Below are 27,538 nucleotides of genomic sequence, written 5' to 3' on the forward strand. Positions count from 1 at the left end.
CCAGAGAAATGGAAAGAGTGGGGCCGTGGGAGTCAGGGAGGAGAACCTATCAGAGAGGCATCGTCAACACAACCTGGTGAGTGCCAATGGAGGGGTCACGGGAGACACGGTCTGGAATGCATCTATGCACAGTTGCCATATGGGGGCCGTGGTGGTTATCTTAAAAAGAAAATTCAACAAGCTGATGAGAAAGAGTAGGGTGAACAGTTCATATCCTGCCTTGCTCAGAGCGATCCTGGTTTTGGCTTTGAAAGTTTCCAGTCCCAGGAAACCTGTCCATCCTGGGCACACTGGAATGGTGGTGGCCCTCTGGTACATCTGCACTGACAGAGGAGAGTGAAGTGTCCTGGCGTTCCTCCAGCGAGGAGGCTTTGAGAGACTCTGAGGTGGCAGCATGGGGAATAGGACTGAGACGGGCTTGAACATGTGTACAGAATGAGGGGAAGGAGCCATAACATAAGAGCTCTCATTGATTTAGTACCCAGTCGTGTCCACTTTTTTACACCCTGTTATGCTGATGACAGCACCATGAGGAGGGTGCCAGCACCATTGTTTCTGAGGAGAAAACAGACGTGGTAGTGTGTGTGGTACAGCTGGGGTATGAACCAGCCTCACCTGCTTGTGCTCATCAGCCCCAGGGAAGAGGTAGGGGATGTTGGATGTTCGATGGACCAGGGCCCATAAGCAGTCAGAAGGCACTGGATGCAGAGAAAGTTAAGAGCCCAGACTTTCCTGGAAGTCCTTGACCTGCTAGGGACCAGGAGACTGGAAGTGTGGTGGGGCAGGATAGGGACAGGACTTGGGGTCAAGACGTGTGTGCTGACCACCTTATAGCACCCCTTTCCTACCAAGAAGGGAAATAAGAAGAAACTGGAAAGACTCAGGAGTGATTTTCACCTGTATAGGTGTGGTGGAGTAAAATTACCACTCTACAAAAAAGACTCTCTCGGTCCCTCTCAAAGCCACTCTGTACACAAAATGAGTCTCTTTCTCTCCATGCCATAGACACAGGGAGCTAGAAACAAGCAGGGCTGCTGAGATTCTCCATACCCCTGCCTCTGGACAGTGCTTCAATAAGAGAAGGAGGAAGTATTCTGCCCATTTTAATGTCCATGAGATGGGGCGTGATAGCTTTCTCCTAAAGGCCAGTGTGGGACAAAGCAGAGAGACACCGCGTTTGGCAGGAGAATATGTAGGGCAGACAAGGGAACCTGACCTAACTAGGACGCTGTGTCTGGACTTGCAGCCAGGTGGGTGAGGCCATGTCTGAAGGGCATGCCCAGCTGATTACCGTGATGTCCAATTAGACAGATATAGCAGATGGGAATGAAGGCGGCTGCAGCCATCCCACGGACGGTGGCCTGAGCTTGTCCCTGGGGACCTGAGCCTGGCTCATAAGATCTGATCCCTGAACTGCCATTTGGGGAAAGACTGATGTCCTGAATAGAGGAGTAATAATAGTAATAGCAGAACTGAAGATCTCTGAGCTCTCCTGATGTGCCAAGCACATGCTGAGTACCCTAACACGTATTGTCCCATTTAACCTTCATGAGAACCCTAGGTGGCAGATAATACTTTCCCTTTTTGTTGATAAGGAATCTGAGGTGCAGGAAAAATGCAGCTGCTCCACTATTCACAGGGTGGGACCCGTCAGACCTTGGCAGTGTGACCTTGGAGCCTGCTCTTTTCACTCCCGTGATGTCCTGATAAGATCAAAGTAGGCCAGAAGGGCCACCACCAGGAAGATGGAGATTCAGTGCAGGGTTCTGGTCCCATGGGGGGTGGGGTATTACATCCAGGTATCATATCCAGGCAATACACTGGATGGAACTTTGAAGTTGGAGTCAGTGCTGGGGGCTTACCTCCCAGAGTGACTGGCAGGGGATTATTTGGGCATCAAAATGGGGACCCAGATGTCACTGGGATAGTAAGTCCTTGACCAGAGGAAGGAAAGTAGAAGTGATTAACATATGGCCTTCCTCCTATCCATATGATTCTGAGTGAGGGGTTCAGTAAGCTCCACCATAAAAAGCTACAGAGAAAGTTCAAATTAGAAGACAGATGCTATCCAAGATGTCAGTTACTTCCCCACACATAAACCCAGAATCTTCTCCATTTCAATATAGTTGTTATGTGTGTATGAATCTCATTTGTATATGCATTTTTAAAGTTTACTGATTCCCTACAGAAAATTTGAAGAAAAGATCAAAGTAAAAATCACCCATAAGTTCAACACGAGATAATATTTTTAGAGATTTTTTTTTATCACTAGTAGCATCTCCCTAAGAGGGGCCTAATAAATATTTATTCAATTAATTAATGAATTACTTAAGCTAGTGCTCAGAACTCCTGTGTAGAAAGCAAGAGACTCATGCTCAAGGACAACAACTGTTATGTCTTATCTTTCCCACAAGTGGCCTCTGAGCCATCTAGAGGAAGAAACAGGGAAATATGGGTGAGGGAGGGAACCAAGTGGTCCCTGGTCAGACACATATGGCAAGTGGGCACCACAAAAACGGAATACAGCGTACAGATATGTCCAACTTCTTGGAATAAGGAGGGGGCAGAGAGGTACAGCCTTTCATTTTTTAATTTTAAAAAATTTTTTAAAATACTTATTTATTTTGAGAGAGAGAGAAAGGGAGAGGGTGAGAGTGGGGGAGGGGCAGAGAGAGAGAGAGAGGAAGAGAGAGAATCTCAAGCAGGCTCCACACTGTCAGCACAGAGCCAGACTCAATCCCATGAACTGTAAAATCATAACCTAAGCCAAAATCAAGAGCCAGAGGCTTAACCAACTGAGCCACCCAGGTGCCCCCCACCTTTTAAAGAAGAGTTATTCTGCTCTCCAATAAACATGGCTCAGTCCACACTGGGAATCTGACCAACCAGTTTAGTGATTAGCAGTTCCTCCTTTGATTAGTTAGAAGCTGATGCTAGACAAGCAATAGGAAGGGAGAATTTTCCCTTTTCCACCTCATCCCCAACTTACACTGCTTCCTTTTGACCCATTGAGACTTTCAGCTGAGTCTATGGTCAGGCACAATTGTAGGTAGTGTTCTTGGTGAGGACAGAGACCCACAGAAGTAAGGGAAGCCTGCCTGAACACCATGTGTGCCTCCCTAGACACTTGTCACTGCTCCCTAGCACCTACCTGGGGCCAGTTCAGAGGTCACTCCCAGGAGTTGCTGTCATCAGCCAAGACAGGTCTCTTCCAAGTCAACTCCAAGGCCATTTTCGAATGATGCCAGCGATGTTGTCCACATGGGCTTTGTACAGCCAAAAAAGAGTTCAGAGTTCATATACTATATAAATAGCACTAAGTCCTCACAACTCATTAATCCAGACCTCAGTATCTCATGCATCCCACCGTCCCAAAATTCCAGAGTTGATATGGTACCCAAGAATACTGCAAAACCCACGAACACCCACAAAGTCTAGAAAATACAAACACCTTGTCCATTGTGGCAGCTGCTAATTCAGCCTTGTTTCCCTCTTTCCAAGCAAAACCAGAGTTTGCAGGTACTGGGCCACATTCAGACCCACGTTGCTACTGCCAGCTGTTACCTGAGAGAAGATGGCAGACGAAAAGCAGAAAGGAGGAAGGAGCTAATTGTGTTTCTTTCAACTTCACCAGAATGAGCTCCAATCTCTCCTTAAAATCCTTAAAATCCAAACCAGAGAACTCATCTTCTAAGAGATGATCTGTGTCATTATGCCTCTCATATCTTGGAGAAAATACAGTTATAAATATCACACTGTCTACTAGAGAATGGCATCTATGAAACACTGCTATTTTTATACAAAATCTAGAAATTTGAACCTATATATTCAAAGCCTTTCATGAGACTTCTATTCCTTATATTTAAAACCTCTCTCTCTCTCTCTCTCTCTCTCTCTCTCTCTCTCTCCATTAATAGTTACCCTAGAATAAAAGAGCCTTATTTTACAGTGTGGGTTTTCCATAACAGAGGACATGAGTTTCTAGTGAACACTAAACCTTTAAGGCCCAGCTGACCCTTTAACAAAGGAATAGATGAAATAATAACAATATAAATAATACAAAGTATTTTTTTGAAGGGGAAGAGTAGATTACATTAAAAAAAACAGTAATAGAAGGGCAAAAAGGCAAAAAGGGTAATGGAACATGGAAAATAAGCAATAGTCAATTTATCACGAGACTGCACCCTTTGTACTGCCAGCCTAATCACAGGTAGTTCTCAAATTGAATAAAATACATTTCGGGCAAACTCAATACAAAAAATGAACATTAAAACATCACAACCAGTTAAATGGAAGCTCTGGATACTTGACACAAACTAAGTGACCTCATAAGCAACTGCACAAAGCAAATTTTTACAAGAGATGGACTCTGATAGAGGATTCGGCTCCTGGGGTCTCATGAGGGTCCCCAGTTGTCTCCATCACCGGCTCAGCCCAGGGGGCCCTTGGGGTCCCTGCGCTCAGCCCCTGCAGCGCCCTCTGTCGGCGACCGAGTGAAGAGGAGCAGGAAGAAGGTCCTTTGCACGTGAGGCTGCTTCTGTCCCCATCCCACCAAGGCTGGAAAGGAGCCAGAGAATCCGGAACTCAACTAAAGGATCAGAGTGTCCTAAAACTCTTTGTATGAGACGCAAGAGAATGATGCGAAGCTTATAGGCAGCTCCAAGCTGCAGCGGGCAAGAAGCTAAACCTGATGCAAGATAGTAAGAATTTCATAAAACCTGTGTTTCCCGCCACCTGGAGAAAGTGTAGAAGTGACAGGATAGTTATTGGGATGTTTATGTCAAATTAGGACTGTTTGTAAGACGCATGCCCCTCTTGCTTGACCACCTCTGACACAAGCAAGAGTCTGACCTTGGTGTGTTCGAGAATCTTCTGTCACCCCTCCCACCTCCACACACTTTCCTCTAGGACAGTTCTTGGTCATCTGGTATAGACTCATCTCTGAGCCTACCCTGAAAAAGATGCTGAAATTTCCAGTTCAGCCAAGTGCCTTGCACATGCCGGTCTGGTGGAACACAGGGCTCTGCCATCCCAGTAAAGGCTTGTGCTACTAGCCAGGTTAATATTTCTGTGTTTTATGGGATGGCATGTGTGCCTCATTCATCACTTTTTTTCTCTAATGGCTGTGACTCTAACCTGCACCATCATACCACACAGTGTCTGTAGACTTTCTTTCTGGATGGCCTCTCCAACTCAGCTGTATAGTGAAGATCAAAGCTTCCAACTCAGAAATGAGTTTTTCCTCAAGTGGCAACAATTCCAGTAAATTCCAAAGATGAAAATATATTTTTTTCATGAAATCCTACACCAGTGGAGTGCATTGTTCCTTTCTCAGGAATTTGCTTGCTGTAAGGCTGCTTTTTTTTTTTTTTTTTTTTTTTTTTTTTTTTTTTTTTTTTTTTTTTTTTATGTCAGAGGTCCCTAAAAGGGACCCAGCATTCATTTGCTGCATCCTAGGTTTCAGAATCAACTGCACCTGGGAAAAGCAGCAAATTCAATATGCAGCATGCCAGATGGCCTGGCATGTCTATATGTGCTTTGAGCTACCACGTCCTGTGTGCCAGGGAGCCAGACTGGTGGGTGGGCTTTCCTGGGCCGGAACTGCAGGTCTGAGTATTCCTGGCCTGCAAAAGTCTCCCCACAGAAAACTGTGGTCCCATCTGCAGCCGACCACGTTAGTCCTGACTAAGCATCAAATTTCGAGAAAGCTTAATGTCTCCTAGAACCCAAGGGGAAATTGGGTAAAGGGAGAAGAGAGGCACCCTGAGGGGAAACATTTTCTACTAGGGACAGAGCAACATTTTCTACTAGGGTGGATTCCTGTACTTCTTACCAGAGAAGCCCACCTCTGAGGAGTCTACCTTGTCGTGCAGCCTATTCACAAGATTAAAACGTGATTGTCTGTGTTATATGATTCCAAGAGAGCCATTTTGGTAGGTTTCTGTGAGCTGTGTCTCTGGAGCTGGTAATGCATCAGTCCTGTTAAATATAGCCACAGGAATGTCTGGTGACCATGTATCAGAAATTACACTGCCTCATACTACCATCCCTAAGATCTGTGCATGGTCAAAGATATACCCTGTTAGCCTAAAGGATTAGACTACCCTCCTAACCTCCTGAATAGCCATAGGTATGAAGCTCTGACCTGCTTTACTGTGGTAGTGCATTACTCACACTCCAATGTCATAAAAGCTATTTGTCACTCAGGTCTTCTGAAATAGGCCCCTGACACTTGTTTGTGGTTCTTACCTTGATCTAGTTTCATAAGTCAATATTCAAAATTCTCTTACTGATCAGAGCAGTTCATTTTAAACGTCAGGCTGAGATTGCTTCCCTCCTGCACCCACACACTCTCAACACTGCCCTTCACACATTTAAACCTCTTCCTAATATATCCTTGTACTTCATGGCACCACCAATCTGGAAAAAGTTGGTTAATACCTGAGAAAAAGTACATGCTGCCCTGAAAGACCTCTAGAACACACTCCAGCAGGTCAAGACCTGGCTTAAGACATTTGTAATCAGCATAGAATATAGGGAAGGGTCTCCATCTGACCCTTTCCCTTTATGCCAGGAGCTGTACTTTCTACTTTTGGAACTTTCAGTCTGTCAGTCCTTCTGATTTATGTGTCCTACCTCAATCCTAGGGAACTCAGTTCTCCAGCATCTGACCAGTCAAGAGCCTTCCCACTACTTGGACTAACATGCAGAGACCTACCCCAGTAATCCAGATTTAGGGATAAAAACATGTGGCACAGAAGGTACTGGAATCTGTGGTGTCATAGCCAATCATGTACACTTGGCCTCTGAGGATCTGTTGGGATCCCTGCTTCCAACTTGAATGCCCCCTGGGAGGCTTAGAGACAGCTCATCCAACTCCACCCAGGAGAGATAACACAAAGAAGGTCAGCAGCTAAGTGGTGCTTTTTCATTTTCAGATTCTCTATTTTTCTAACTATCTCTCTCTCACCAGGGATTTTTTAATTTTATTAATCTTTAAAAAGGGCCAGCTTTTGGTTTTCTTGATCTTCTGTGTATGTTTTCTGCTTAATTCGTTTCTGCTCTTATTTGTAATTTTTATGATCTCCTTCCATCTACTTTCGTTGGGTTTAATTTGTTGTTGTTCTTCTAATTTCTTGAGATGGCTGCTTAGCTCATTGGTTTTTAGCTATTCTTCTAGATGTATGCACTTAAGGCTGTAAATTTTCCACTAAGCAGTTTTTGTTTTGCTTTGTTTTGGTAAAATTCTAAGTGAAGCATAACACACACATAGAAAAATGCACAAATTTAAATGAAGAGCTTATGAATTTTCAGAAAGTGAACACATCCATGTACATAGCACCCAAATCAAGAAGCAGAGCTTTACTCACATTTTAACCCATTCTGTTTCTCTTCCCTCCTTCCTATACATTGACGTGTGTATGTGTTTTTTATCTTGCATGCTTTTTTTTTTTTTTTAGTTTTTATTTAAATTCTACTTAGTTAACATACAGTGTGACATTAGATTCAGGTATACAATTCAGTGATTCAACACATCCACACAATAGCCATTGTTCACAAGTGCCCTCCTTAATCCCCTTCACCTATTTAACCTGTCCCCCCCGCCCCGCCCCACCACCTACCCTCTGGTAATCATCAGTTTTTCTCTATAGTTAAGAGTCTGTTTCTTGGTTTTCCTCTTTTAGTCTCCTATGATCATTTGTTTTATTTCTTAAATTCCACATATGAGTGAAATTATATGGTATTTGTCTTTCTCTAACCAACTTATTTCACTTAGCATAATATTCTCTAGCTCCATCCACATCCTTGCAAATAGAAATATTTCATTCTTTTTTATGGCTGAGCAATATTCCATTCCATTCCATGTCTCTGGTATGTGCTGTGTGCTCTCTGCTGTTGTATTTTGGCTGCTTTATCCTTCAGACTGGTCATCTGCAGAGGCTCTTTTTGCTTGCAGTAGGCAGTGTTTTGTCCTTGGCCAGGATGTGACAAGTTTTAACTAGGTGTGCTTGGTCTGCTTATGAAATGAGACCTGTCACCACCTCTACTGGAACTGAGACCCTACAGAACTCTCTGGTCAGGAGACATGGTGTGGGCAGGAGTTTCTGCTGGCCTTCAGGGGAAGGGACCCACCATGCTGGGACTGAGGTACACTTACAGGAGAAGGGCAATCTTGCCAGAGCACAGAGGTGTAGGACTTAGTGGAAGCCAGTGAAGCAGTCAGTGTAGAGGCTGTGCTTCCTCCCACGGGTGGCTCGGTGTTTATGCTGAGGAGTGGGGGATAGAAATGGTGCCAGTCAGTTCTTTAGTCCTTGAAGACGAGTCTCAATGCATGTGGCATCTCAGGGAAGCACTTCAAGAAGAGTGAATAATCTCCCCTTGTGTGTCCCAGGAATTTTTCATTTCATTGTTTCCACACTGCCCCCAAGTTCTTTGCCTGCCTTTTCTCTAGGAGCAGTGCAGTGCCCTCTGGGCAGCCAGAGGGCACTATCCCAGCCAAGCCTGCCGACTTAAAACTCAAGGCTTCAGGAATGTAGCGTGGGCAGGGACCTGTGCTCGTCTTCTGGAGGAGCCTCTGGCTGCACTGGGACTGAGGGAGGTTTGACTGAGAATGGTAGTCGCACCAGAGCACCGGGGCGTAGGACTTGGAGCAAGCAGGCTAGGCAGCCAGTGTCAGGGCCAAGCTGCCCTCCTCAGGTGGCTCTGCACCTATGCTGAGGGGTAGGGGGAGGAAATGGTGCCAACCATCTCCTTTGTCCCTGAGAGGTGCCTCCATAAATACTACCTCTCAGGCATATACTCCAAGAAGAGTTAACAATCTCCCTACCATGTCCCAGGTGCTCCTCAGATTGCTGTTTCCATGCCATGCCCCATATGCCCCCAAATTGCTTGCCTGCCTTCTCTGTAGGAGAGGGGCAGCACCCTCAGGGCTCTCCCAGCCAAGCCAGATCTTTAAAACTCCAGTCTTCAAGCCCCACTAATTACTAGAACTCACAAAAATCAGCCCCTCTCGCTTTCGCAGACAATGGCTTTGGGGAAATATTCTCCTGTGTGTTCCCCTCTGTACCCCACTCTCTCTCGCCTTTCTCCTCAACCACGGCTCTCCCTCCTCTGTGGCAGCCGCTGTCTGTTTCAGTCCCAAACTGTGTCTCCACATCTCCTACCTTCCTCCGTGTTGGCTCTTCACTCCCTCTGGTTGTGGAGTTTGTTCTGTTAATCTTCAGGTTGATTTGATAGTTATCCAGCTGTGTCAGAGGGACTAGACCAGCCTAGGGTCCTACTGCCACTGTCTTAGCTTGAGCCCCACACATCTGTGTTTCTGTCTGGGATCATTTTCCTTCTAAAAGGAAAGAGCTGTTGCCTGGATGGCTCAGTCGTTAAGCATCTGACTTTGGCGAAGGTCATGATCTCATGGTTCATGAGCTCGTGCCTGGCTTTGGGTGAGCTCGAGCCCTGCTTCAGGTGAGCCCTGCTCCTCTCTCTCTCTCTCTCTCTCTCTCTCTCTCTCTCTCTTTCTCTTTCTCTCCCTCTTTCTCTGCCCCTCATAAGATTCTTTCTCTCTGCCCCTCACTCACTTGCACACTCTCTCCCCCCGCAAAAAAAAAACAATAAAAGGAAAGAGCCTTTTTTGTGTACTTCTTTTAGTGCAGGCCTACTGGTGATAAATCCCTCAGTTTTTGCTTGTCTGAAAACATCACTATTTGACTTTGACTTTTGAAGAATAATTTCATAGTTGTATGAAATTCTAGGTTAGCTGTTATTTTCTGTAGCACGTAAGAATGTCATTTCTCTGTCTTCCAAAAAGTCATCTGTTTGTCTCTGTCATTCCTTTGAAAATAACATGGGGTTTTCTTCCCTTCTGATGCTTTTAAGACTTTCCCCTTTTTCTTTCATTTTTAGCAGTTGAACTATGATGTTCTTATGAGTGATTCTCATTTTGATCCTGAGGCTGGATGGCAAACTATTATCATCTTCTTAAAAGCCTCTTCCCCATTCTCTGGAACCCAGCTATGCCATTGTCCCATATGTCCCTTATTCTCTCCTCTGTATTTATCATTCTTTTTTCTCTTCCTTCACTCTAGATGTATTCTATGAATGCATTGTACTGACCCTTTTCCTGCTGTATTTGCTATGCTGCTAAGCCAATACATTGAATTCTTAATTGCAGCTTTTCTATTTTTCAATAATAAAGTCACTATTTGATTCATTTCTATTGGTTCTAATTTTCTGACAAAGGTTGCACTTTATCTGTTTTCTGCAAATATAAGTCATGGTTTCTTTAAAGTCTTTGCTTAATGACTTCAATATCAGGATCCTCTTTCCATTTCCCTTCTTGCTTTTGGTCAGTTGCTTCTGTCTCTTACCATCCTTGGCAGCTTTCTATCCATCATCATAAGCTGAGTGTGAAATGTAGGAACTTTGGCAGTAGCATCTTCCCCTGCAGAAGGTTTGCCCTTTTCTCAGCGAGGCAGTGCAGATGCTGATGGGTGGTGGTCCAATTAAAGGATGAGCAGAATGAAGTGCAGTAGAGTCATGGTAAAGCCTCAGTCTCCCTCCAGCTCACCCTGTTCCTAGGGACCCCTCTGCAAGGCTTTCACAAAGAGCCAAGAGTTTTCATCAGGGACCCTTCCCTGACCCTGTCTCTGCCAGGTGTCCTCAGTACCAAGAGAGGGCTCTACTTTTCAGATGTTTTCATGATTGGATTTTTAGACTTTTGCCCTAAAAGCATAGGATTTGGCATAGGTCTGAGGGGAAACCAGCTGGGTCTTGAGGTCTTCGGTCCTGCCCCTTTGGGCCCACATGGCCAACAGCAGCTCTGCTGGTTTTCTGCCACCAAGGGTAGAGGCTGTAGGTTATCAATTCACCTGACTAGCTCTCCTGTCCAGAATTTGTAGTTGTTGTTTCCATTGTTATGCAGTGCCTTAAACATTTCATTTCAAAATCAGTTTGCCAAGTTAGCAGTAGAAGCCTTAATCTGCTACAATTATTCTAGCAGGAAGAGGAAGTCTAATTTCCTTTTAGCAAATACCCCACATGTACTGATCCTAGAGACCAGAAACACTTGCCTAATAACCAGCACTGAAGCAGGAACAAAATACATTTATGGGATTGTTTTTGGGTTTAGAATTGGCCCTCCAGCACCTGAAATAAATATTGCCCATAAATTGAACTTGTAACATTATTTTACGTAATGGTTCATTTTGATCAATCTCTCACTTTTGCTGCAGTACCATATTTGAAAGCATTAACATAAGATTTATGCTGCTATTCTAAATAGGAAATTAGTTAAATAATGTTCAGTTCTTTATGTAAAAAAAGATATATCCATTATTAAAATTACTTCAGAAAGAAATTGCAATTAACTATTTTTCATCATAATTTAGCTATTAGAGAAACGTGACCTTAGCACATAGCAATTTTTACAAGTTAGGCAAATCTGAAACTCTAAAGGATGTGAACATCTCCTCTGTTTATTCAAAATTTATGACTGTATTTTTTTCAATTATTTTCAAATTACAAAGCTAATATTAGTCCATAATATAGCATTCTAGACCACCTCTGGAAGATATTAATTGAGATGATATCTTTACCAAATGACAACGTTTTGACAAATCAATATGATATCCTGTAATACAATAAGATTTTTTTCTATTAGAGTCATATATTACTTTAATGAGAATTTTACTACAAAAAATATCATTTGAGCCAAGTTAAAACACCATATTTCTCAGAAATATTTATAATAGAACAAAGTTGTTTGTTTTTTTTTTTTTTGGTACAACCTCTTATGTTTACACTTACATAATTTTCTTTTTTGAATGAGTTCTTGAATGCACGCTGCTAAAATGAAATGTTACAGGACAAGCGTATATAAAAGGTGACTCCTTCAATCTGGTGTAAGTCCAAAACAAGAGCCTGATGCATGAAAAGCTTTAAAACTCTACCTTCAAGATATCCAACAAACAATATCAGCTTTAAAATAAAATTACTTTTCCAGTGTTAACTCTTTACATATGTCATGGAATCTTCAATGTTAGAGGCTTTTTCCATGAACACTAATCCCATTTATTCCCTTTTACTGGAAAACCCTTCCTTTTGTTTTGGTCAAAAATCACAGCTGTTCTCTAAGCTACTCATTTCTTAAGCTCTATTTAATTTTAAAATGAAAAAGCATACAAGTAAACATATTGCTATATAGGATAGACTGGAAGGACCTAAGAAGGTTTATATCATTAGTGTTGATTATTTTTGTAAATACTGCTCTTGGTATTTCCTCTTACTGAAGCTAAATGTTCTTCAGATTCAATTTGAATTTAATTTGAAATCCATTGCTTCTTTTTTTATTTCAAGTATAATTAATATACAGTGTTATATTAGTTTCAGGTGTACAATATAGCGATTCAACAATTATATACTTCTCTCAGTGCTCATCAAGATAAGTGTACTCTTAATCCCCTTCATGCATTTCACTTCACCTACCTCCTCTCTGGCAATGACCAGTTTGTTGTCTATATTTAAGAGATTCTGTGTTTTTGTCTGTCTTTTTTTTTTTTATTTGTTTGTTTCTTACATTCCACATATGAGTGAAATCATATGGTATTTGCCTTTCTCTGATTTATTTCACTTAGCATTATAACCTCTACATCCATCCATGTTGTTGCAGATGGCAAGATTTCATTTTTTATGGCTAAGTAATATTCCATTGTGTATGTATACCACATCTTCTTTATCCATTCATCTATTGATGGACACTTGGGTTCCTTCCATATATTTGCTATTGTAAATAATGCTGCAACAAACATAGGGGTGTGTATATCTTTTCAAATTAGTGTTTTCATTTCTTTGGGTAAATACCCAGTAGTAGAACTATCAAATCATATGGTCATTCTATTTTTAATTTTTTGAAGCACCTCCATACTGTTTGCCACAGTGGCTGAACCAGTTTGCATTCCCACCAACAGTACATGAGGATTACTTTTTCTCCACATCCTCTCCATTGCTTCTAGATCTTTTTGAGCATGTGAAGATATTGTACTCTCTATTACCCTTTCTAAATAACTGTCAGGACTGACTCTCTCACTGTGATTATAACTTCTTGAGTTAAAAGTGCTTTACCTAGATGTTGAGGTTATGGTTTACCTTGGCTCACATCTCTTTTAGTAGATTTAAGCTCACTGGAATATTAGTAGATTTATAAATCTACTAATGGAATATTAGTAGATTTAAGCTATAAATCTACTAATGGAATATTAGTAGATTTAAGCTATAAATCTACTAATGGAATATTAGTAGATTTAAGCTATAAATCTACTAATGGAATATTAGATTTAAGCTCACTGTTCTTGCCACAGAATGTTATTGCATAGATAATTTGGCTCTTTCTGCACAAATAAGTGGTTCACAAAGGAAGGCATTTGTGCTGATCCAAATGTCTAAGTCATCAATTCTGATCACACTTTGATTCATAAGATTTGGGCATTTCTGCATTGCATGCATTGTAACATATGGATAGCTAAAAACTTGCCATGAAGTTCAAAATTCATGGTGTTGGCAGCCTGTGCAATGTTCAGACAGCAATAGGAATGATCACCTTATTCTTATAGAATAAGACTTCTTATTTTTTCTGGGTTGAAGAATTCTATGTAACAAGGTGTTTTGGTTTTCTTTTTTTAGCACATTGAAGCTGTCATTCCTTTGTCTTCTATAGTTTCTGTTGATGTTGACTAGCTATCTGTCAAATTATTGCTCCTATGAAGATAATCCAGCTCCTTCCCTCACTGGTTGATGATGTGATTTTTCTTGCCTTTTTCAAAGTTCTACAGTGATGTCTGTGTGCTCTGTTCTTTTTGGATTCATAGGGGTTTTTCCTGACCCTGTAGGAAAAAATGTTTTTTTATAACTTTTGGAACTTTTTGATGAATTTTTAAGTTTTGAAGAATTTTTGGCTTTAGCACCACTGTCTGTCTCCTTTACTTTTGGATTCTAATTTATACATATTTTAGACCACCCCCTAGTATCACATATGTTTCTTACTTCTCTTTTATATTTTATACCTTTTTTCTCTGCATGCTTCATTCTGAACTTTTTCCTGACCTATATTCCAGTTCCCTAAATATTCTCCTGTATTTTGTTTAATCTGTTTTAAACCCATCTAATGAGTACACTATTTCAAAAGTATAGTTTTTCAGATCCAGAATTTCTGTTTGGTTCATTTTTATAGACTTCATTCTTTGCTGATATTTTCAATCCTGTCTTTTATTTCCTTGAATGTTTTCAGTATAAGTTCAGTTAAAGCTTGTGTCTGATAACTCCAATATCTAGAAGTCAAATGAGTCAGCTTATAATGCCTACTTGTTCTTTCGGTATTTTGTACATTGCATTGTATCTGCAAGTGCCTGGGCAATTTTGATTGAGGACTGGCCATTGTAAATGAAAACTTGTAGAAATAATTTGAGGCTTAGAATGATGTTGTTTCCCTCCAGAGAGGAGTTACATTTCCTTCTGGATGATATCTAGCAATCCAGAATACACTCAGTTGAATTTCAAGGCTTGAAATGATTTGAAGGGTAAGGGCAAGTGTATAGTCAACAGCATATCTGTTCTGCTATTCAGTGTGCTGATTTGAATCGTGAAGGATTACCAGAGTCTTCATCTTTGGCAAGCCCTGAACTCTTAAGTTTGATCCCCTTAGCCTTGAAAGTCTGAAAGAAGTTCTTTTCACTTTTCTAGCCTCTCAGCTGCATTTATCAGAATCAACACAGCACTCCCCAGCCCAACTAAAGAAACAGCAACCCCAAATACTAGGTTTATCTCTGAGTTTTCTTTTTATGGATCTTGTCTTCATATTCCCATTGTCTCACTGGATCTCTGGTGCCTTCAGGCTAGGATTTCCAATTATAGGGGGGAAAACTTCCAAGACTCTCGAACTAAATTTGAGAGATTAACAATGAATATCTTTTTTAGTACAAGTCTGTTCTATGTAATAATTGGAACAGACTTATACTAAAAACGTATTCCCTGTTTTGTTGAAACTCAAATTTAACTGGGTATCCTTTATTTTATTTGGCAACCCTACTTTAGGCAGATTTATTTTCATATTTTTCCAGCTTTTCTAGATGTTTTCTGAATTTACCCAGTACGTCATTACTGGAAGTGGAAGTTTGCTATTGCTAGCTAGTCAATAATCTTTACTTTCTAAAAATTTTAAAAGACAATCACCAGATGGAAAGTTAATGTTAATTAAATCCTAGCTGCTGTGAAGTACATCTGTGAACTTGTATAAGTGGCCTCACATTTTGGCCTCTTTGTTTTTAGTTGTAAAAAAGGAATGATAGATGACATTTGTTGAGGTCTTATTATATGCTAAGCATTGTGGTAAGCACTTTATTTTTTTCTTTTAAATTTTTTTTAATGTCTGTTCATTTTTGAGCGAGATAGAGTACAAGTAGGGGAGGAGCAGAGAGAGAGGGAGACACAGAATCTGAAGCAGACTCCAGGCTCTGAGCTGTCAGCACCAGAGCCTGACGCAAGGCTCAAACTCACAAACCATGAGATCAAGACCTGAGCCGAAGTCAGACACTTAACTGACTGAGACACACAGGTGCCCCTGTGCTAAGCACTTTAAAAAAAGATTAATAATAATTACTTATACTTCATAAGGATTTTATGAAGATCAAATTAGAAAATAGTATGAATGGCCTCTAATATTTTCAGTGCTAATTAACTGTTAAGGTCAACTTGTCATAACTTTTATGTTTTTTTATTTTTGCTTTTTTTTACTTGTATTTTTATTCAGTTGTATTAAGCACATTTAACATGAGATGTACCCTCTTAACAAACCCCTAAGTGTACAATACAGTTATTTATAACTGTAGGAATAATTTCATACAACAAATCTGTAGGACTTATCTTGCATAACTGAAACGTTACACCCATTGATTAACAACTCCCTATTTCCCTTTCTCTCCCTTCCCCCTGGAAACCACAATTCTGCTCTTTGCTTCCATGATTTGACTATTTTAGATACCACATATAAGTGGAATCACATGGTATTTGTCCTGTGACTGGCTTATTTCACTTAGCATAGTGTCCTCAGGTTTCATCCATGTTGTTGCATATTGCAGATTTCCTTCTTTTTGAAGACTGAATAATATTCTGTTGTTGAATATACTATGTTTACCATGTTTTCTTTATCCATTTATTGATTGATACACCTTTAGGTGGTTTCCACCTCCTGGCTATTGTGAATAGTGCTGCAGTGAACACAGAAGTGCTGACATCTCTTCAAGAGCCTGATTTCAGTTCTTTTGGATAAATAACCAGTAGAATTATACAGCAGTTTCACATTTCTTTAAGTTTTTATTTTAATCCCACATAGTTAATATGCATTCAGGCGTACAGCATAGCAGTTCAACAATTCCATACATCAGCCAGTGATCAGCAGATAAGTGGATTCCTTAATCCCCATCCACCCACCTCCCCTTTGGTAACAATCAGTTTATTCTCTATAATTAAAAGTCCATTTTTTAATTTGTCTCCCTCTCATATTTCCTTTTGCTTATTTGTTTTATTTCTTAAATTCCACATTTGAGTAGAATCATATGGTATTTGTCTTTCTCTGACTGACTTTTAGATAGATAGATAGGTAGATAGAGATAGAGATACACCACATCTTCTTAATCCATTCATTAGTTGATGGACACTTGAACTTCTTCCATAATTTGGCTATTATAAATAATACTGTTATAACATAAGAGTGCATTTATTTCTTTGGATTAATGTTTTTGTATTCTTCGGGTAAATACCCATGAGTAAAATTGCTGGACGAAAGGGTAGTTCTATTTTTCGCTTTTTAAAAAAACTTTTAATGTTTATTTTTGAGAGAGAGGGAGACAGAGCACAAGTGGGGGAGGGGCAGAGAGAGAGGGAGATACAGAATCTGAAGCAGGCTCCAGGTTCTGAGCTGTCAGCACAGAGCCTGACACAGGGCTTGAATCCAAGAACTGTGAGATAATGACCTGAGCCAAAGTTGGTTGCTTAACCAACTGAGCCACCAGGTGCCCCACAATTTTTTACTTTTTAAGGAACCTCCTTACTTTTTTCTACAGTGGCTTTACCTATTTGCATCCCCACCAACAGTGCACAAGCGTTCCTTTTTCTCCACATCCTCACCAACACCTAATGCTTCTTGTATTGTTGATTTTAGCCATTCTGACTGGTGTGAGATGATATCTCATTGTAGTTTTGATTTGCATTTCCCTGATGGTAAGTGATGATGAACATCTTTTCAAGTGTCTGTTGACCATCTGTGTGTCTTTGGAGAAATGTCTGTTCATGTTTTCTGTCCATTTTTTAGTTGGATTATTTGTTCCTTGGTGTTGACTTGTACAAGTTTATACAAGTTCATATATTTTGGAGACTAACCTTTTATTGGGTATGTCATTTGCAAATATATTTTCCCATTCTGTGCATTGCCTATTAGTTTTGTTGATTGTTTCCTTTGCCGTGCAGAAGCTCTTTATTTTGATGTAGTCCCAATAGTTTACTTTTGCCTTTATTTCTCTTGCCTCAGGAGACATATCTAGAAAAAAAAGTTGCTATGCCCAGTGTCAGAGAAATTACTGCCTGTGTTCTCTTCTAGGCTTTATTTGTTTGTTTGTTTCAGGCCTCAAATTTAGGTCTTCAGTCCATTTTGAATTTATTTTTGTGTTTGGTGTAAGAAAGTGGTCCAGTTTCATTCTTTTGCATGTTGCTGTCCAGTTTTCCCAACGCTATTTGTTAGAGAGACTATCTTTTTCGCATTGACTATTCTCTCTGGCTTTGTCAAAGATTAAGTTGCGGGTTTACTTCTGGGTGTCCTATTCTGTTCCATTGATCTATGTGTCTGTTTTTGCACCAGTACCATACTGGTTTGATTACTATAGTTTTTAATCTGACTTGAAGTCTGGAATTGTGATGCCTCCAGCTTTGCCTTTCTTTTTCAAGATTTCTCTGGCTATTTGGGGTCTTTTGTAGCTCCACATAAATTTTAGGATTGCTTGTACTAGCTCTGTGAAAAATGCTGGTGTTATTTTGATAAGGATTACATTAAATGTGTAGATTGTGCTTTGGGTAGTATAGACATTTTAACAGTATTTGTTCTTCCAGTCCCTGAGCGTGGAATGTCTTTCTATTTCTCTGTGTTGTCTTCAGTTTCTTTTATCAGTGTTTTCAGAGGACAGATTGTTTACCTCTTTGGTTAGGTTTATTTGTAGGTATTTTATTCTTTTAGGGCAATTGTAAATAGGGTTGTTTTCTTAATTTCTCTTTTGGTTGCTTCATTATTGGTGTATAGAAATGCAACAGATTCCTGTATGTTGATTATATATCCTGCAACTTTACTGAATTTGTTTCTCAGTTCTAGCAGTGTTTTGGTGGAGTATTTCAAGTTTTCTATACAGAGCATCATGTCATCTGCAAATAGTGAAAGTTTTACTTATTCTTACTGATTTGGATGCCTTTGATTTCTTTTTGTTGTCTGATTCCTGTGGCTGGGACTGCCAGTACTATTTTGAATAAAAGTGAGAGTGGACATCTTTGTCTTGATCCTGAACTTACTGGAAAAGTTCTAAGTTTTCCCCATTAAGGATGATGTTAGCTGTGGGCTTTTAATATATGGCTTTATTATGTTGAGGTATATTCCTTCTTTTTTAATGCTTTTTTAAATTTATTTTTGAAAGAAAGGAAGCATTAGTAGGAGAGGAGCAAATAGTGGGGGACAGGATATGATGCATACTCTGTGCTGACAGCAGCGAGCCCTATATGGAGCTTGAACTCACAAACCTTGAGACCATGACCTGAGTTGAAGTCAGAGGCTCAACTAACTGAGCCACCCAGGTGCCCTGAGGTATGTTCCTTCTAAACCTACTTTGTTGAAGGATTTTATCATAAATGGATGTTATTCTTTGTCAAATGTTTTTTCTGAATTTATTGAAATGTACATATAGTTCTTATACTATCTCTTACTGATCTGATGTATTATGTTGATTGATTTGTGAATATTGAACCACCCTTGCAACCCATGAATAAATGCCACTTGATTATGGTGACTTATTTTTTTAGATGTATTATTGGATTGGGTTTGCTAGTATTTTGTTTAGGATTGTTGCATCCATGTTCACCAGGAATATTGGTCTGTAGTTCTCTTTTTCAGTTAGTCTTTATTTGGTTTTGGCATCAGGGTAATGCTGGCCTCATAGAATGAGTTTGGAAGTTTCCTTCCATTTATGTTTTTTGGGAGTTTGAGAAGAAAAGGTATTAACTCTCTAAATGTTTGATATAATTCCCTCTGAAGCCATCTGGTCCTGGACTTTTGTTTGTTGGGAGGTTTTTGATTACTGATTCAATTTCATTGCTGCTTATCACTCTGTTATAATTTTTTATTTCTTCCTTTTCATTTTTGGTAGGTTATGTGTTTCTAGGAATTCATCAATTTCTTTTAAGTTGTCCAATTTGTTAGCATATAGTTTTTCATAATATTGTCTTATAATTGTTTGTATTTCTGTGGTATTGGTTGTTATTTCTCCTGTCTCATTTGTTATTTTATTTATTTGAGTTCTTTCTCTTTTTTCTTGATTTAAATCTGGCTAGAAGTGTAATTTTATTTTATTTTATTTCCCAAAGAATCAGCTCCTAGTTTCATTAATCTGTTTGATTGTTTTTTAGTTTCTGCATCATTTCTTTCTCCTCTAATTTTTATTATTTATTTCCTTCTGGTTGTTTAAGGTTTTATTTTGTTTTTCTTCTCCTAGCTCCTACATGTGTAAGATTAGGTTGTTTATTTGAAATATTTCCTGCTTCTTGAAGCAGACCTGTGTTGCTATAAACTTCCCTCTTAGAACCACTTTTGCTGCATCCCAAAGGTTTTGGCTCAGTGTTTTCATTTTCATTTCTTTCCATGGATTTTTATGTCTTCTTTGATTTCCTGGTTGACCCATTCATTGTTTAGTAGCATGTTGTTTATCATCCATGTATTTGTGGTATTTCCAGATATTTTTCTTGTGATTGACTTCTAGTTTCATAGCATTGTGGTCAGAAGAGATGCATGGTATGACTTAGATCTTCTTGAATTTGTTGAGGCTGGCTTTGTAGGTTAATATGTGATCCATTCTGGATGATGTCCCATGTGTACTTGAAAAGAATGTTTTAGGATAGAATGTTCTGAATATGTCTGTTAAATCCACCTGTTCCAGTGTGTCATTCAAAGCCATTATTTCCTTGTTCATTCCTTGTTCTATTTAGATGATCTGTCCATTGATGTAAGTGGGGTATTAAAGTCCCCTATTATTATTGTATTATTATCAATAGTTGTGTGTTTGTTATTAACTGTTTTATGTATTTGGCTGCTTCTATGTTGGGTGTATAAATATTTGCAATTGTTATATATTGTTTTTGGATTATTCTATTTATCATTATATCATGTCCTTATGTGTCTCTTGTTACAGTCTTTGTTTTAAAGTCAATTTTGGCTGATATAAGTATTACTACTTCAGCTTTCTTTTGACATCCATTCACAAGAAAGATACTTCTCCATTCTCTCACTATCAATATGAAGTTGTCTTTAGGTCTAAAATGAGTCTCTTGTAAGGCAGCATATAGATGGGCCTTGTTTTTTTTATCCATTCTGTCACCCTGTGTCTTTTGATTGGAGCATTTAGGACATTTAATTTCGGCATAATTGTTGATAGATATGTACTTATTTTCATTATATTATTTGTTTTGTGGTTGTTTCTGAAGATTTTCTCTGATCCTTCCTTGCCTTTCATGGTTTGCCGATTTTCTTTAGTGATATATTTGGATTTCTTTCTCCTTATTCTTTGTATATTCATTAGTGGTTTTTACTTTGTGGTTCCCATTAGGTTTATACATAACATATTCTGCATATAGCAGTCTATATTAAATTGATGGTTGCTTAAGTTTGAACCCATTCATTACTCTCTCCATGTTTTAGTTATATCTTGTCATTTTTTTGCATCATTTAATCTTGTGACTTCCTTGACCTACTTTTTACAGAAAAACTCATTTTTTACTGCTTTTTTGTTACCTACCTTTATACTTTCACTTTTGGTCTTTCCTCTCCACTCAAAGAGTCCCTTTTAATATTTCTTGCAGGGCTGGTTTAGTGTCATAAACACCTTTAGTTTGTGTTTGGGAAGCTCTTTATCTCTCCTATTCTTGATGGTAGCCTTGCTGTATAGAGTATTTTTGGCTACCTATTTTTCCCATTCGGCACTTTGAATATATCATGCCACTCCCTTCTAGGTTGGAAAGTTTATGCTGAAAAATCCCACACTAGCTTTATGGGGTTTCTCTTGTATGTTACTGTGTTCTTTTGTTTTGCTGCTTTAAAATTTTTTTCTTCATCACTATATTTTGCCAGTTTAATTACAATATGTCTTGGTGTAGATCTGCTTTTGTGGACTTTGGTGGGGGTTCTCTGTGCCCTTTTTAAATATTTATTTATTTATTTATTTATTTATTTATTTATTTATTTAGAGACAGAGAGACTGCATGGGGGAGGAGCAGAGAGAGAAGGAGAGAGAGGATCCCAAGCAGGCATGTGTTCAGCATGGAGCCCAAACTGGGGCTTGATCTCATGACTGTGAGATCCTGCCCTGAGCTGAAAGCAAGAGTCAGGCTTTTAACCAACTGAGCCACTGAGGTTCCCCTCTCTGTGCCTTTTAGATCTGGATATCTGTTTCCTTCCCCAAATTAGAGAAGTTTTCAACTATTATTTCTTCAAAAAAATGTACTGCTCCCTTTTCTCTCTCTTCTTCTTCTGGAACACCTATAATATGAATGTTATTATGTTTGATGAAATCACTGAATGCCCTAAGTCTATTCTTATTTTGCATAATTCTTTTTTCTCTCTTTTGCTCATGTTGATTACTTTTCATTACTCTGTCTTCTAGGTTATAACATATTCTTCTGCTTCTTCTAGCCTGCTGTTCATTACATCAAGTGTGTTTCTCATTTTGTTTATTGAGCCCTTTGTCTCTGCTTTGTTATTCCTTATCTCTGTGTTAAGTATCTCACTCATGTCTTCCACTCTTTTCTCAAATCCAGTGAGTATCCTTATTACTATTACTTTAAATTCTCTATCAGGCATGTTACCTATCTGTTTTGCTTAGATCTCTGGCCAACGTCCTGTTCTTTCACTTTGGATAAATTTGTCTGTCTCTTCATTTTTGTCTGCCTCTCTGTGTCTGTTTCTGTGTGTTAGGAAATTCATCTGTCTTCTGCTCTTGAAAGTAGTTACTTTATGAAGAGGAGATCCTGGAGTGCCTGCAGTTCAGTGTCCCCTCTGCACCCAAACTTGGCACTTCGGGAAAGTATCCTATGCGTGTTGCTTATGCCCTGCTGTTGTGTCTGAGTCACCTTTCCTTTCAGTGCAGTTGTCTGCACTGACTTTGCCTGTTGTGGTCTGTGCTTGTTCTCTTTCCTGTTAGTGACACCCAGGTAAGCCAGCTCTGAGTGGGCATGCCTATCTGGAAACTTGGGAGCAAGGTGTCAGTGTCAGCAAAATTTGCACTGGGCTGCTGGCCTTATGCCAAATCCCCTGGGTTGGCTTGGGTTGTGAGGCTGGGCAGGGCACATGGCAACGGCTGGGCATGGCTAGGCACTTTGGGGTGGCTGGATGAGGTGGACAGAAGCAGCTGGGCACCCAGCGACTGGACAGGTCATATACCTGGCTTTAACAAAATTTGCCCTGTTCCCGGGGCCAAAGCTAGCAAGCTTTGAGTGAGCAAGTCCTCAGGAGAACTCCTGGGTGTGGTGCACTGCTAGCAGGTTACATAGCAAGTACAGCACCACTCCTTACCCCCACAGATGGCCTTGTGTTTATGCTGGGGGGCAGGGGAGGAAAATGACACCTGCCAACTTCTTCATTTTGAAAAAAATCCCCCAACATACTCCAAAATCAGTATGAAGAGAGCTGTCTCCCATTTGCCTCTGGTGCTGCATAAACTGCCATTTTGATGTTGCCTCTCTGTGTGCAGGCCGTTGTCTCTTTAAGGGCAGCAACCCAGCTGTCACTCACCCTCCTGGCTTGCCCAGTGCTGAGTCAGCTGACTTTTAACAGTCCAGGCTCCAAGTCCCACTGATTATACAAAGCCATGGAATTCAGCCCCTCTGGTTTTCCAAGCCAAATGTTATGGGGATTAGTCTTCCCCAGTGAGCTCCCTGGTGCAAGAATCCATGTCTCTGCCCTCTCTAAGTGTGCAGCTCCCTTCCTCCTGTGGGCGGCTTCCCTTCACCTTCCTGATCTTCCTAACCTTTCAAATGCAGCTTCTTCTCTATATTTAGTTGTGGAGTTTGTTGTGCCAGCCTTTGGGTCACTCTCTAGTGATTTACTTGTATGTGGATTATATCTAGTTGTAAACGTTGGATGGGGAGAGTTCAGGGTCCTGCTCCACCATCTTCCCAAGCTCTTTGGGTAGTTCTCTATCATAACTTTTAAACTTAACTGAATATTATACTTCTGCCAGGTCTACTACCATCATGGCATACTGATGTCTCAGATACTACAGAAGCCTTGCCAATCCCTCAAGAGTGGAGGCGGAAAAAGCCAACAATTTTCTTGTTTGCTTAAGTGATACTATGAGTGAAGTAAAATTACCTGTACTTTCTGGATACATTCCCCCAAAATAAAAATTACATTTGCAAACATACGTATTTATACAGGCAGAAACATCAGTTTTACTCCACTTTGTGAATGAGCTGGTACCCCTGCCCACATTGGAAAACAAATCATGTGCCAGGCAAAAGCAACCAAAATAGGGAGACTTACTTCAGGGCCACCATGGGCCTACGAGAGTTTAGGATGTAAACTTCATCTTCTGGAATGGCAAGAACACTGAGTGGAGCCTGGGTTGGATTTTGACCCCCTACTTAACCCATAGTTGGACACCCTATTGTAGGATATATCTGAACAACTATACAAGATAGTTCTGTGGATCATAAAAGCTGATCTGGCTGGCACATTTGAGAAGAGTAACTTATATGTGCTGACCACCTCATGTATAGTAGGCTTCACACATTATTCCATTTTCTCTGTACAACAACCATATGTGAAACAACATATGCAACGTTGGCAATGACATCACTATTCTACATAAAGATTAAGGCTTGGAGAGTCTATGTAACTCACTCTATTAATGACAGGTAAGTCAAAAATTGGACTTCTATCTATTTGATTCCACATTCCTTCTTTTTCTTTAGATTGCTTTCTTAAAGTTCTGTTACTACACACATAATTACTACAAATAAGCAGTACAACTACTATAGCAGGGATTTCTGGTGTTAAAACTTTGAGATTTTTGAATGATTATTATTTTATCTAAAAAGAGTAGAGAAAGATGGAGCCACTGTCGGCTTCCTTAGATGAAGTATCTGACATGATAACCAACAGCTCTTTCATATTACTTGGCCTTTGAACCTTGATACTTTTCTCAAAAAAGAACAATAAAAGTTAAAAATGTGCCCATTTCTTAGTCTATATTTGAGTCTATTTTAAAAGTCATGTGATATCAGGCCATGGAAAATTTGTATTCTATATGAAGAATTAAGACCCATCAGGACACTATACCTGATCCTGTGTTAATAATAAGGCAGTGGAGTCAATTAAATGAAACTAACAGCTCATTAGTCATTTTTCGACAGGTCTTTTTGGAGGATCCCTACATTATATTGCACTGTAGATATAAAAATAAATAGTACGCAGTCTCCTTCTGGAAAAACTTAGTGTGGGGTTAATCAAACAGATCAATTTAATATAACTGTCACCAAAATCAGAGCGATGTAGCATAGAATTTGTAAGATGAAGTGATTTTTAAAAATCCATACAACAGGGGTGCCTGGTGGCTCAGTCAGTTAAATGTTTGACCCTTGATTACGGCTCAGGTCATGATCTCATGATTAGTGAAATCGAGCCCTGCTTCAGACTCTGAACTGACAGTGCAGAGGCTGCTTGGGATTCTCTCTCTCTATCTGTCTCTGCCCCTCCCCCACTCATACTTTCTCTCTCTCTTAAAAATAAATAAATGAACCTTTTAAAAATCCATACAACACATCATTTATATATTATTGTGTGTGTTTTAACATTTGTGAGTGACTTCTCTTCACACTACATACCTAAAGAAGAAGAAGTTTTACATAATTCAATTTCTTTCAACTTTGAGTAGAAAATCATTTTAAGCTATAGGAGATATTTATTTAGGTTAAATAAAAGGAAGATTCATTATTAATCAAGTTGCTAAATACTGGAACAGACAAAACACTTGCTTTAAAACAAATTGTTTGAAAAAAAAAAAAAACCTTTGCCAGCAGTTTAAGAAGATTAACATGCTTTGAAATTTTCCATGAATTCTTGGCACAAAATATGCATTAGTCTGTTCACCTAGCAATAGGATTCAATACAAGATTGTATATAATTTTACTGATCTTTTTTACTTAAGGGCATTGGGCTAATTTTGTTTGAAAAGGAAAGCTAGTGGTGCCTTTTCTGAATGCCTATTATCTAAAATTTCATTGCGCCCAACTGTGCTTGAGGTGAGGCCAGTCACCCCTCCATGCTGATCTCACTGGCACCTACAAGCAAAGTACCTCACATTCTGAACTGCACTGGCCCAGTGGGGTTGTGTTGCTATATAGGCTCACTGCTTTATTCAGTGTTCCTCCATGATCCCTAACCTGCCTGTCAGGCTGAAGCAATAGTGGATCTGGGTGAATATATCTAACAATGTGGGGACAACTGTGAGGTGCCTTGGAGAATATAGAACTAGGTTATAAGATTGCCCACCAAGAGCTTAAAAGGCAATTAACAATAATGCAAAATGACTGCAAGGAAAGAATGACTCAGGAGGGAAATGGAAAGTATTGACATATCTAAAGTATGGACATATCCACTAAAAGGTGAGCACCCAGGTTTTATCCAGGCAACAGGAGGTCTTAGCAACTACAGTTCAATGAATAAAAAAGAGTCAATACATTGGCTAATCAAAATTTGATGAGGGGCACCCGGGTGGCTCAGTCGGTTAAGTATCTGACTTCGGCCCAGGTCGTGATCTCGCTGTCCTTGAGTTTGAGCTCCGCATTGGGCTCTGTGCTGACAGCTCAGAGCCTGGAGCCTGCTTCAGATTTTATGTCTCCCTCTCCCTCTGCCCCTCTTTGCTCACACTCTGTCTCTGTCTCTCTCTCTATCTCAAAAATAAACATTAAAAAACTTTTTTTTTAATTTGGTGAAAAATGTTTAATCTCACTACTAATCAAATACATGAAGTAAAAATGGACACTGTCTTAAACTCATATTTAATTGATAATGCTCAATATTGACAAGGTTCCCATGAAATAGTCAGAGCTACATTTTCTGGTAGAAGCATAAAGTGCTTTTTGGAAAGCAGTTGGGCCACAAGAAGGGAGAATCCTTAAAATATTTACATCTTCTTGGGCCCCTGTGTGGCTCAGTTGGGCTTCCAACTCTTAACTTAGGCTCAGGTTATGATCTCATGGTTCATGAGATCGAGCCCGGGGCTCCATGCTCAGTGTGGAGATTCTCTTTTTCTCTGCCCCTCGCTCACTTGTGTGCACACTTGTTCTCTCTCTCTCTAAAAAAAATTCACATCTTCTAAGGAAGAGTATTGTAGTATTCATCTTCTATGTCAAGAAGCCTTTCTATCTATCTATCTATCTATCTATCTAGGTTTACAGATAACAGAAACCCCAAAATAACAATGGAAAACAACATAAATGTTATCTGCAAGGGAGGCTCCAAAACATGATACTTCAGCTGGACATTACTATCTAAAATAAAATTGAAATTCTGTCATTAAGGAGGAAAGGGAGAATGGGTGTTTGGATAGGTAACCAGCAGTTTTTGCTCCCTTATCCTAGGGAGCAAAATTGAACTTCAACATAATTTTCAAAAAGTCATTCATTTTTAGGGAAAAGCCCAAAGTTCCAAAATTACAGGAATATTTACAAATTACAAATCGATTCAATGATTCTATAAAACAAAGAATGTTATCAACAAAGGTTTGATCATTGAACCTGTTTGTTTAATGTTAATTTTTAAAAATGCAGTTTCATTGCATTATTATTTTATGACATTACATATACTATTAAAATTTATACCCTCAAATTTGCATAAAAACACTCAGAGAAGAAATTTTATACTTTTCTTCATCGAGTTTAAAACTAATAACTTCTGTAGTACCTGAGTGGCTCAGTCCATTAAGCATCGGACTCTTGATCTCAGCTCAGGTCTTGATCTCAAGATTGTGAGTTCATACCCTGTACTGGACTCTGCAATGGGTGTGAAACCTACCTAAAATGAAATAAAACAAAACAAATCATCCATAATCAGATAGGATGGATGCTGAGAAGTTGAATATTGAATTTCACTTACAAAGAGTAATTTTTGCTGATACATTTTTAGAAAGACATCAGACCTGTCCATGGGGTCACATGTTGAACAAGTGTCATCAAGTGTGGCCTGCCTGGC

The 27,538-nt window shown here is 39.6% G+C and overlaps 1 protein-coding gene across 5 annotated transcripts in view; it reads left to right on the forward strand.

The window, feature by feature from the left end:
• Positions 1-27,538, forward strand: part of HECW1 (HECT, C2 and WW domain containing E3 ubiquitin protein ligase 1) — a 422,722-nt gene that overhangs the window by 199,259 nt on the left and 195,925 nt on the right. The gene's annotated exons all lie outside the window — the stretch shown is intronic.

Source organism: Neofelis nebulosa, chromosome 4 (assembly GCF_028018385.1).
Source record: "Neofelis nebulosa isolate mNeoNeb1 chromosome 4, mNeoNeb1.pri, whole genome shotgun sequence".
Taxonomy (NCBI): domain Eukaryota; kingdom Metazoa; phylum Chordata; class Mammalia; order Carnivora; family Felidae; genus Neofelis; species Neofelis nebulosa.